Below are 12,500 nucleotides of genomic sequence, written 5' to 3'. Positions count from 1 at the left end.
ACACCCAATCAAGAGACCTAAAGTTCCACCAAAACATAAATAGGACCTATTTGTGAGACAGATATCTTTCAAAGGGAATAACTCTTTTATTGAAAAGACACCCCCTTACAGTTTAAGCAAAGTGTGTCCATGACCCTTTTTAAGAATAACCCTAATGACTGTACGGGTAATTGCAAGTATACCCCTGATGTGGCCCCTCTGGTCTTTATGGAAAGGGACTGAAAATAGGTTGGGGTCTGATATTAATTCATGTTTTGGTAAATGGGCAAGATTACTGGATATGCTACGAATGGTTCATTGGATCAACAGCCTAGAACGAATGTATAAACCTAAGAATAGCTGACATTTTTTGACCTACAAATAGAGGGAATTTGTTTTAGGATGATATTTTTTATGTGAGCATGGCACTAAAAGATTGATCAAACCAGAGTCCAAGATATTTGAAGGAAATGGTAATTCTTTTGCTGGAATTATTTAGGTCTGAAATCTGATGGTTGCTATGAGAGTGTGACAATCTATGGGCATACGTTTGTTTTTTGAGAGGTTTAGTAGTTACTTGTGGTGGCTCAGCTACTGTTGCAGCAGGTATAGGTCTGACTGAAGTTGAGAATGGATTTGGGAGTGTGAATGACTGGACTTCTAGATGACTATATCATCTGCATATAGCAGGAGAGGTAGTTAGGGATGTTTGTTAATAACAATATAATAGCAGATGGGCAAGGATGGATCTCTATAGAACATCTTTACACAGTGAGGCAGTGCCTGATTTGGCCATATATATTTTGTTTCTGAAGTATTTTTTGACATAAAATTATGATATGATATGAGTTATCTGCACTAGTGCCAATTTCGGTACACAAATTTAGGAGAATAATGTGGTCAATGAAATCTAATGCCTTTTAAAATTGGCAAATAAAGCTCTTGCAAAGTTGCCTTTGTTGAAGTTTTGAAAGATATGCTTGGCGAGGGTCTACAAGGCTGATATGGTGCTCTAGCTAGGACAGAAGTCATGTTGCTTTTGAGAAAAAAGGTGGTATTCTTGGATATATTGGGATAGATGAGAGTAGAGAGATTTTAGAGACATTTGAAAAGAGTAAGTAAAATAGAAATAAGGTGAATGTGAGAAGTGTGGTTAAGGTTAGGGCTAGTTTGCTTTGGTAGTGGCTTAATTAGGACTGCTTTCTAAATTGGTGGCATACTGTTTTTGGATAGACATAGGTTATAGATTTGAGTAAGACATTGGGAGAGATGCTCTCTACTGTGAAATATGAACCAGTGGTATAAGCTGTTGGAGGTATGTGATGAATCAGTTTGAATTTTGTTGTGTAGGTCACCCAATTCTTTATAATTTATGTGGAAATTAACAGTTTGGGGAAAAAATAGTTAAGTGGTAGTTTTTTTTTTAGCAAACTATTAATTTAACATATTATCATTTAACAAATTGCTTTCTGATCATGCATACATTACAATTAAACCCAATTATCTCTTGGCCAAAAAATAAAGTAGTTACATACTGCTGACATGTTTGAACAGCTGAAGCTTGTTCACTTAAACTTCAGCTTTTGGTTGGAATTATAAATGTAATTTTTTAAAAAGTTTCTACTAGTAACCAAAAATGTAATTTTTCAACAAAAAGGTTCACTTGCATAAATATGCATACTATCACCATGTTTTGAAGGCCAAGTTATGTGCATAAAGTGAAGTGGACCTTTGCTTATGATCCTTAAGATTTAGGAGAGTATTTTTAAAAGAAATGAAAGGTGTGCCTTTTATTAAAATTAATGGAAAGTGATACAGCTATTTTTAAACAAGTATATGGGTTTTGGTTGCATCATCAGACCACTCTATTCTGTCTTGGTTAGAGGAATCTATTTTAGATCAGGACATACAAACTGTGGTTTAATGTATGCCATAGTATTGCTGCTGATGATAGGAAACACATTTATAAATAGTGAACATTTTTAAACACCTTTATCAAATGATCACATAGTGCATAGACACATATATTAATCATTAACAAAACAAACTATATTAACTTTTTTATGCATTATGCATGATCTATATGCTTTCTTTCTTTATAACAACTGTCATTTACTTCAGCATTAAATACATTGAAAAATTCCTTTCTTTCCTTAAACCTAGCTCCTTGTCCTGAGCATTATTCTGTATGTATTTTCCCCACAAATAGCATTGATTTCTATGGAATTTGCTCCCTTCCTTTTTTAAAGATCACACCTTCAGTTCTTTTTTCTCTTTAACAATATTCAATGCTTCAATTACAGTTGGTTTAGTTTTTGATTTCCATTTTATAGTGATTGCTTTTTTGGTAGTCAGTCACATGAAACTTAATAAGGCCTTAATATGACTAGACAGTTCAGATCCTGCATCCCAACTCAAAAGGATCATTTTCTTAGTTACAGCCATGTGCTCCCCTAATATTTCTGACAGAGTACTCTATAGGGAACATTTAAAATCTGCCAACTTATTATGCTTCCCAAAATATGTCCTCAGTTACCTCTCCTTTTACCATGATCATCTCCAGCATTTGTTATCTACCTGAGGAAAAATTATTTGAAGTATGTTTGGGTTATAAAATACATGTGCAAACCCTTCCAAGCAAAATTCCTAAACCTTCTGGACTTTCTTGCAGACTTGGGAACTGTATATATGGTTTTCCATTCTTCCTTTGTAAATTACTTTTCCAGTCTCTCTCTTCCCATTTTTTCTAACCTCCTTTGATAGATTCTTATAATTAGCAAGCAATATTTTATATGCCCTACTAATTATCCCTTTTTTAATATTCAGCTTATGTTCTAGACTTAAGTAAAAACTCTACCATAGTTAGTCTTTCACTAAGAACTTCCCAGTTTCTTCCTCTTTGCCTACACTCTAATATCATTTCATGGAAGGGAAGATGATCTGTAACCTGCAGTCCAACATCCCACTCTAATACTTTTCCCTGTATTTGCTCACAGTACCTTAGTACCTTTACTAGTTGTCTCCAGTAACTGCAGCCCTCCTCTTGCCTGGTTTCTGGACCCCTACTTACAATCATACCTATAGACAACATCTAATTTCTCCATTGCTGTGTTGACATTGTTCTTAGAATACTTTCAGCAACTTTATGAATATATTACATGTTCTGAATGTTTGTTACTCTCCTTAAGGATCTGCAAAGAAAATCCTGCTCTCTGCTTATTTCTTGAATGTTCCTCACACCAGCTTCATAATCACCCCTTTCCACTTTGATTTCTAACCTTCTGCTTGTGTTTTGTATATGAGTTGTAAGTTAAGCTCTGAAATATCCATACAAAGCAAAACAATTCTAAGCTACCTTGTAGGATGGGGAGGATCATCTTTTTTCATTTAACTCTCATCCTTTTCCCCTCTCAAATAAAGTCATTCAACTCTTTATTAATTATTGTTTACAGCTTCTCCTCTGTTTGATAAAAATATGCCTGAACTGTACATAAAACTAAATGGACTAAAAACATTTTCATTGCGTGTATCTTACTATCCATAACCATAAACAAGAACTTCCAGTTTTTATATTATATTTTTAGTCTCTTTCCACATATCTTTAGCTGCCAGAATAGATGTCTTTTTAATCTTTGCTCTTAGATACTTCAGCTTATTGTGTCCCCCATAAATATGGGCATTGCTGAATCAATTCATGTGTGGGTACATATTTTACCTCTGTAAATTAATTAATTTTATATCCCCAGCAGACTTGAAACTGTCTCAACATGTTACATAAAATAAAATGTCCTTTTCTGGATCTATCAAGCACAAAATCATATTATCTACAAATAAATCCAACATTTTGATCACCATACCAATTATATATTTGAATTTATGAGTTCCTCATTTTTTTTTTGCCAATGATGCTAAATTAAAAGCAAGTTACAACAGAGAAAGAAGGCACCTCTGCCTGGTTCCTCTGTTCAAACAGAGCTTATCAGAGAGGAACCTCCCACCTTAATATCTGCCTCTGATCCTTCATATATCTCCCTAATTAACCTTATCATTGTATTAGGAAAAGCAAATGCTTCCATTGCTCTACTCATAAAGTCACAAATCATTATAGTGGATACTTTTTCTGCATTATGACCCACCCACAACAGCATTTTTTTCTCACATTTTGTTTCCTGTCTGGCATTCTCTTAGCTAATATAGACATAAACACTTTATATTCATGGTTTACGATTGAAATGGGTCTATAGGAAGCTGAGCCTGATGGGTTATTACCCTATATAGGTAGTACAGCCACAACAGCTTTCTTCCAAGGTGCTGTTTTTTCCCCTTCTTTAAGAATGCTATGAACCTTCCAAATCTTTATCACTTTCTTCCTTCCTAATTTTCAAATGTCCAAAGGAATACCATCTGTTTCTGGAGTCTTCTGTGCAGATTGATCATACTTCTCTGTTTTCATTTCATCACTTTTGTGATCATATGTTTCACCATTCATCACAAATAAGTTGTACTTCTGTCATGGAGACTCAGAAAGTTTCCCCTGGAAGATATTACATATGGATAAAAAGTATAACACAGAGCCAGAGATACTTCCTTCCAAAAATGTACTTTTAGCATATAGGAGTAAAGAAGAACAGGAACAGAAGTGCACGAAAACCTTATATTTCATTAAGAAGCAATTATAGCCAAGATGATGGGTGAATTATATGTTTATGTCTGTGAAAAAAGCAGAGTTCACAACTATACTGATTAACAAGATCTGAACAAAGTGATAAAAATTAATATTACCCATTGCTTACAGTTGGATAAAGTATCTCAAGAATATAAAATGTTAATTTCTAGTACTAGATGCAAACAAGCACTGTATGCATTTAATATGAGATTCAGAATGTGTAGATTCCTTGGTCTTTGTTTTGATGTTTCATTAGCACCAGAGGTATTCCAAGGTGCTGTTGCTTAAATAATTTAAGGATTGGAGTAGGTTGTAAATATTAGTATGGGGTAAGATACTAAAAACAGCATTAAACAACATAAATAGAGCTGCTGGATTGAATAAGATAGCATAGACTAAGATAACATAATTTCAGTCAAATAAGAACAATTTTAAAATCTGAGTGACTAGTATGAAATGCATGGGCCATATGTCAATATCAGAGGGTCTGAAACCTGATCTGGAGAAAATCAAAACAACTGTAAATACCAACATGGGAAAACAAGCAGACACTGCAGAGATTTCTATGAATGGTACAGGGTCTTGAGAAATTGTATTTAAGATTTCAAGGGTACCTGTGCCTCTAAGAAAGTTATTAGAATAAGATTTAGTGAGGGAATGGATGTATGAAGAGTAAAATAATTTTTGAAATGCTACTTACATAGGCCACAACATTAAAATGATGTGAACAAGCCAGTTGTTTTATAAGCTAATGTCAGCCAAAACAACAAACCAGCTGTGATCCTAAAAAAGAATAAATCACTTGTTTATGGGTCAAGAACATTTACTGAGTCAGAACAGAGATGTCCAGAGAGAAAATGAACTATTAACAGTAGAATGTAGATATGAAAAATTTCATAAATATCTCAGTGACAAAGAAATTTAGGTGGAAACAGATCCCCAACCCTTGTAAACTGTATGCAGAAAGTCCTTGTAGAAGCTAAATCTCTGAGTGCAGAGGATGCTACTTAACATATAGATGCTTGATCTGAAAGCAGTATACAGACTTGACCTTAATAGAACAAAGCGATGTTAAGTATGTCAGAGTTTTTTTTTATTTAAATACTAGCATATTATATTGCAAAATATAAATCAATACATTTTCAGATTTATTTATGGGATACCAGGTGTTTGTGCAAACTCATCATATCTGAAAATAATAAAAATTATGAGCCTCATCCAGTGGGGGTTTGTATTTTTCCCTGAGATTCTGCAATCTGACATCAAGTTAGAGGGTGTGTGGCTACAGCTTCATAGTACACCCAGGGCCAATTTGACTAACTTATTTTTGAGATAGATAAAATGATTATTTAGACAATTGCTGGGTACAATAATGCCTGGCCACACCATTATTTTCTAGCTTTGGTATAAAAATAAATTTCAAGGTGTGATAGTATACCATTTCAGGGACTGTATGAATTTCATTTATGCTTCCAGTTTCCCTGTGTGTAGCCCCCTTGTTTATTCAACATGCAAAATCAATGTGCAACTTGTTGAACCAGTGCAATGACTTTGCAGATTGATTGGTTAAAGTTTTTATGAATGAAAGATTTAGTTTGATGAGCTAAGCATAAAACGTTTTTAATTACTGCTTTTGAATAGATCTGAAGAAGGGTAGATATTACCTGAAAGAGCTCAGGTTTTAAATATTATTATTCATTTATGCACATACTTTTTTATTTATTAAAGCATGTTTTATGTACATTGCATTGGTGATCACACTGGCTGTTTGCTGGTTTTACATACATTTTCTACAGTGTTGTTCTATAATAGTCATAGCCTTATTTTTGCTTTTTATCAAATATTTTTGGAGGCCTTGGCTCTACATTGCTGAAGGAGGAGAGAATACAAGCACTGAGCTGGATTACTGTCCTACACAGAAGATAAATCAATCTTGTAGTGCTTGTATGAGGAATATTGTTTAAATTGGAGCTAATCTGTTATTAGGCCTAAGCCTGGTGACATCTGAGTTCATATATGAGAGGCATCTCAGGACATGGATGATTTTATGAAAATGTACAAAGAGTTTGAGAACTCACTCTATAAATTAAAGAGACTACAATGCCAGTGTCTTCATTTTGATACTCTGAGAGTATTGGTTATGCCAACCTATGGTAATTCACATCTAGAGTTGTTAAAAAATGGCAACTGATGAATCTGGAAACCTGTTTCAATTACTTGAAATTCATGTTGGAATTCATTGAACCAATTGAACAAGAACTGATACAATCTATTGAAAAACAGCAGATGAAGCTTGAAAGTAAATTTATTGAAAACACTTATGCAGACAAGCTCAATGATTTATACATAAATGTTTCTTCTAATGACAACAAACTTCAGACGGTAAAATGTAGAACGTTGATTAGAGACTATAATGATTTTAAGAATAGATGCATATTCTCTTGGCCCAGAGACAAAGTAATAACTGGCACTAACACTAATGATAAAACAGATACTGAACAGCATATATTAAATGTGAATTTTGCTATGAATTCTGAAAATGAAGATGGAACAGTGAATAAGATTTCAGTGGGCGCGTCCAAGTCCAATATCAATTTGGGTGCAAGAAGTAAAGAATGTTCAGTAGTTTCATCCTTTTTTTCTGGCATTTCTGATACATACTGTTAAAAGAACCGATGTTAAATAAAAGAAATCGTTCCGTCAACAGAGATCGGAAAAGAATGAAAGTGTCTGATGAAAGATAGATACTCCCCCTTTTAATGAGAGCTGTGATAATCTGGTGGTTAGTTTAAGTTCTGTTGAGTTATCCAAAATGCGACTATTGGTTTGAACAAAGGATTATCATTTGTACCAGCAGCTCCTTCTAAACTGAGTGATGTAATTCATCTATGACTGTTCTGTAGGAATGTTATGCTGGAACAATGTTTTGGTAACAGTGAGCATTATACTTTTACTGGCTTTAAGAAACTGAGTGAATTTGTTCCACAAACCAGTCATACGATATATGATACATACTTTCAAGAATATATTATAGATACATTCTTGAAAGTATATGAAGCAGATATAGTTAAGAAGTTGAATGAACCACACCATCATTTTGTTAATTTCACTTATGATGAGAAACAGGTGCTTCTACAACTGCAGACTAATGATACCATCGTGATAAATCTTGCAGACAAAGGAGTTGCTGTTGTAGTAATGGACAAGACTCAGTATGAAAGAAAGATGTTATCTATGCTTGCTGATGAGACCACACACATATAAAAATATTAATCATGTACAAGTTAATAGAATGATTCAATCTGTAAAAGACATTTTATTTGAACTTATGGCTTACTGGAGACTTGATCCGAACCCTTATGAGTTTTTATGTGTACCAGTTGCTAAAATTCCTGTTATAAAAGGATTACCCAAAATATATAAAGATAGTACCTCTTCACCACTAAGTCCCATAGTGGCAGGTGAGGGGTGGCTTACTGAACCACTCTTCATATTTATAGAACAATTGAAATTAGTACTATCGAAGGCCAAGACAGTATTAAAAGACATTAAACAGGTTTTTGGATATGTTATATGATTACATATTTTTATGGGAAAGGAGAAGCTACAATTGATGGTGACAATGGATGTGCATAGTCTGTTCACAGTCATTCCAAACAACTATGGGGTAAAAGCAACTATGGGATACAAGCCGATAGAACCTTTTTATAAGAGCATAGTGTCTTCAGCACCAAATAGATTAACTTGATATGTAATTTATTGAATATAGTGTTGGAGAACAATATCTTCTGTTATGGTGATGAGATATATTGGCAAAAATGAGGAGTGGCAATAGGCACTCTCCCTATGGCAAAAGCTATGCAAATATAGTGCTAGCTAACTGGGAGGTCCATGCTGCTCTCAAGGACAATCCATTTAATTCTTATGTCCACTATTACAAGAGATTTGTAGATGACATTTTTATCCTATGGGAAGGCACAACTGAACAATTATCAGACTTCATAAAATATCTAGAGAGTACTACTGACTTCTTGAAACTCACGGTGCAATACTCCAGTAGCAAGACTGATTTTTTTTTAGATGTGACCATTAAGATGGATGAAAATGGAGTTATGTATCATAAGGAATGTAAAAAGAACAATATTTTGCACTGGACCAATATGCATCCTATATATATATATATATATATATATATATATATATATATATATATATAAAAAAAAGAACATTTTGAAAGGACAGATGTTGCATAATTCTAGGATGCACACTAGAGATGAAGAATATCTCCAAGTGAATGTGAGGTTAACACATCAATTAGAACATAGAAGTTATAACATTAGATATATTAATGAGCAGATACAAGAAGTGATGCAGCTGAGAACTACAGGGTGCAAACCATATTATTCTGACAATTCATTCACACAAGATGCATTACAGGAAGATAGAAGTTCTACTTCTAAGAGTAGGGTGTTTTTTAACCTAGTCTAGTGACATAAATTGCAGAAATTATATAATAAGAAGAAATTGGAAAATTTTAACAAGTGATGAAGTGACAAGGGAAATAGTAGGAGATAGACTTACATTCATCTATAGAAATAGTAGGAACCTGAAACAAATATTATGTGATAAACAGGATATAAATAAAGGTAAGAAATTGAATACAAAGGGCACACACCCATGCAGAATGTGCACAATGTGCAAAAATATATAGAGAGAGCAGACATTCACTCATCCTGCGACCATTAAGAAATATATCTTACAAGAATATGCAGATTGTAGAACATAAAATGTGATATATATGGCCTGCTGCAAGAGTTGTGTCTCATTTTATATTGGAAAGATGAATAGACAATTTAAATAATTAATTTTGAAACATGTCAGTGATATTAGATTGATGGATCTAAAAAATCCTTTAATGAGACACATTAAAAAAATGCAAACCATAGCTTTCATTTCATGGTCATACAGGTTGTACATTTGAACATCAGAGGTGGTGACATTATTAATGTAACTGAACTAGCAGAAATGAAATGGATTGGTGAAATACAAGCTGACAAGCCATCTGGACTTAACTTGAATATTTCTTTGAAACCAGCCTTGAAGCGATGACATTTAAGATAATCTGTCAATTCTTCATTCAATATATTAGTATGTCCAAGTGCAGGTGATATGTGTTTGAACATGCAAGGATATTTCTGAAAAAGTGGAGATATATCATGCAGTAAAGGATTTCTGGAATACAAGACTAAATATAACTGGGATTTGGAGCTGCTTGAACTACATTACATGGATAACTATATCTAGTAACTCCATTTTACTGGGAGGACACATACATTGAAATAATGATATGACATGATTTATTGATAAACAGACTATTGTTAATTATTTGATATTTTTACAGGTATCTATATAGTTATATAGTGGAGAAGATACTTCTATTTAAACTTTACTGAATTATGTTGTCTGAAGTGTGACAGAAGATTAATGTTTCATCTAGACTTAATTATAATATACCCTGGATCAATGATGTTTAAGTTATCTCATCAATTTTTAGCCAACACACCAGTGCGTTACAAATATAGGCAACAAGTGCTTAGACATCCAAGTTTATTATTTCTACAATATAAAAGTGTGAGAATGCAAAGCTTGTATATGGAACTGGAAGCTACTTGAGTTATAAAAAGCACAACATGACAGCATGCCTTTCTTATAAATCGGCATAAATGGAAGCAATGATTGGCTATGTTATTATTAATTAACTAATCGGATCACTTTGCGGTGTTTACATATTTCTGAAAAAGAGGAAACTTTTATCATACTGAACATGACATCTAGGTAAATAATACATGAGCACAGAGTTTGGGATCAATTGTGATTTATGATGCCTGTTCTATTGTTAATTATTTGATAATTTTAGAGGCATCTATATAGTTATATAGTGGAGAAGATACTTCTATTTAAACTTTACTGAATTATGTTGTCTGAAGTGTGATGGAATTACTTGGGTTGTGATTTAATTTCAAATGTTTGTTTCCATTAGAAGGAATATGAGAGTAAGACCAATGATCTAAGACAGTATCTCCTATATTAACTAATGAAGGGGCTAAAACACTGGATTGGCTTCAGATACTTATATAACTTCTGTTATTGGTTGGAAGACCGATATGATTAAGGCTACTGATTTGAGATGGCGTGTGATGTACTGGCCAAATGGACTATTGTAAAGCGCTGACAATGAGGGTCTATATTAAATCAGTAAACGCTTAAAAAGCGAACGCTGATTTAGCGACCCAATGTAAGTGAAAGCTTACAATCCTGAACACTTGGAACAACGATTTTTTTCCTAGGAAAAAAAATAAAAATAAATAAAAACTTTACATAAATTTCCCCCCACACGCCCCTACTTAAATATACCAACTCCGAGATCACACTACAGTGAGGAAAATGGAAAAGTAATGGAGGCGTCCAAGCAATTTCTTTCCCAGGGAAAGAAATCGCTTATATGCTGTTTCATTATTTTGCTGTTTTGTGGTTTAAAGTTCGATCAAGATGCATTCGAAGGATTGTGTCTTTGATTATATAATAGGAACCTAAAAATGACAATGTCAAGAGTTGACTGATATCTCAGTTCATTTACATTTTTTAAGTTAACTCCCCTTTTTGTGAAATTGAGGGACTGATTGGATACTGGGAATAATGATGCAATCATGATTAAGATACAGCTCATGCACGGATTGGTTGAGCTGTGGAAGGCATTGGATGATATGATTAGGGTAAAGAATGGACTGGGTGGCAATGTCGCATTAACTTTGTAGATTGATTGGTTAAAGTTTTTATGACTGAAAGATATTATTTGATGAGCTAAGTATAAAACATTTTTTAATTATTGCTTTTGAATAGATCTGAAGAAGGGTAGATATTACCCGAAAACACTCATCTTTTAAATATGTTTATTCATTTATGCAAGTATGTTTTTTTTATTTATTAAAACATGTTTTATGCACATTGCTGTGGTGATTGCACTGGTTGTTTGCTGGTATATATATATATATATATATATATATATATATATATATATATATATATATATATGACAAAAAACAGGCTAAAATCCAGGGGGTAAAAGCTGTGCTTAAGAAAATAGGAAATATTATCAAAACACAATATAAAGCAACAGCTACCATGCAGGTTTCAGTCCAAAAAATGTAGCAAGGTTACATAAAATCCAAGAAGTAACTAGTCCGTAATGAAAATAAAAATTGTACTTTATTAGTGCACTCAGTAGGTTAGCGCTTTCACAGATTAGCTTCTTCAGACCATATAACTGAGTGAAAACCAAACATCCATTTTAAAAACATGTAACACCAATCAAATTCTTACACATCATAATTTGCTCATTAATTATTAAATACTTTATAAAATCACATATATAATATTCCATTAAATCATTAGAACATCAGACAATTCCTAAAAAAAATATCAGTCTAAAAATACATTTAAATGAGCACTCAAAGGACAACCTTCAGAAGTCAGAGACATTGTCCTATTTACAATTATTGACTCCATCTGCCTAACATATAAAAACTATTAGAAAATGGAACCATAAATAATAAAGAATAAGATATATATAAAATAAAAATAAAAAACATATATATATATATATATATATATATATATATAATAATAATAACAACTATCTAACCTTCAACCTTTTGGTCCGAAGAAAGGGCTTCAAAGAAACCCTTTCATTTAGACCTTTTGAATTTTTCATTAACAAAAGTTGCATTTTTGGATGTGTTTGTAGAGAGATTGGAAGATGTTTCCTTTACCACAGGTGTTTTTAGAAAGGTTTGTC

This window comes from Protopterus annectens, chromosome 11.part0, assembly GCF_019279795.1.
Source record: "Protopterus annectens isolate FY-2018-M chromosome 11.part0, PAN1.0, whole genome shotgun sequence".
NCBI classification, from domain to species: domain Eukaryota; kingdom Metazoa; phylum Chordata; order Ceratodontiformes; family Protopteridae; genus Protopterus; species Protopterus annectens.
The sequence above is the reverse complement of the archived record's forward strand: the minus strand, read 5'-3'. Positions refer to the sequence as shown.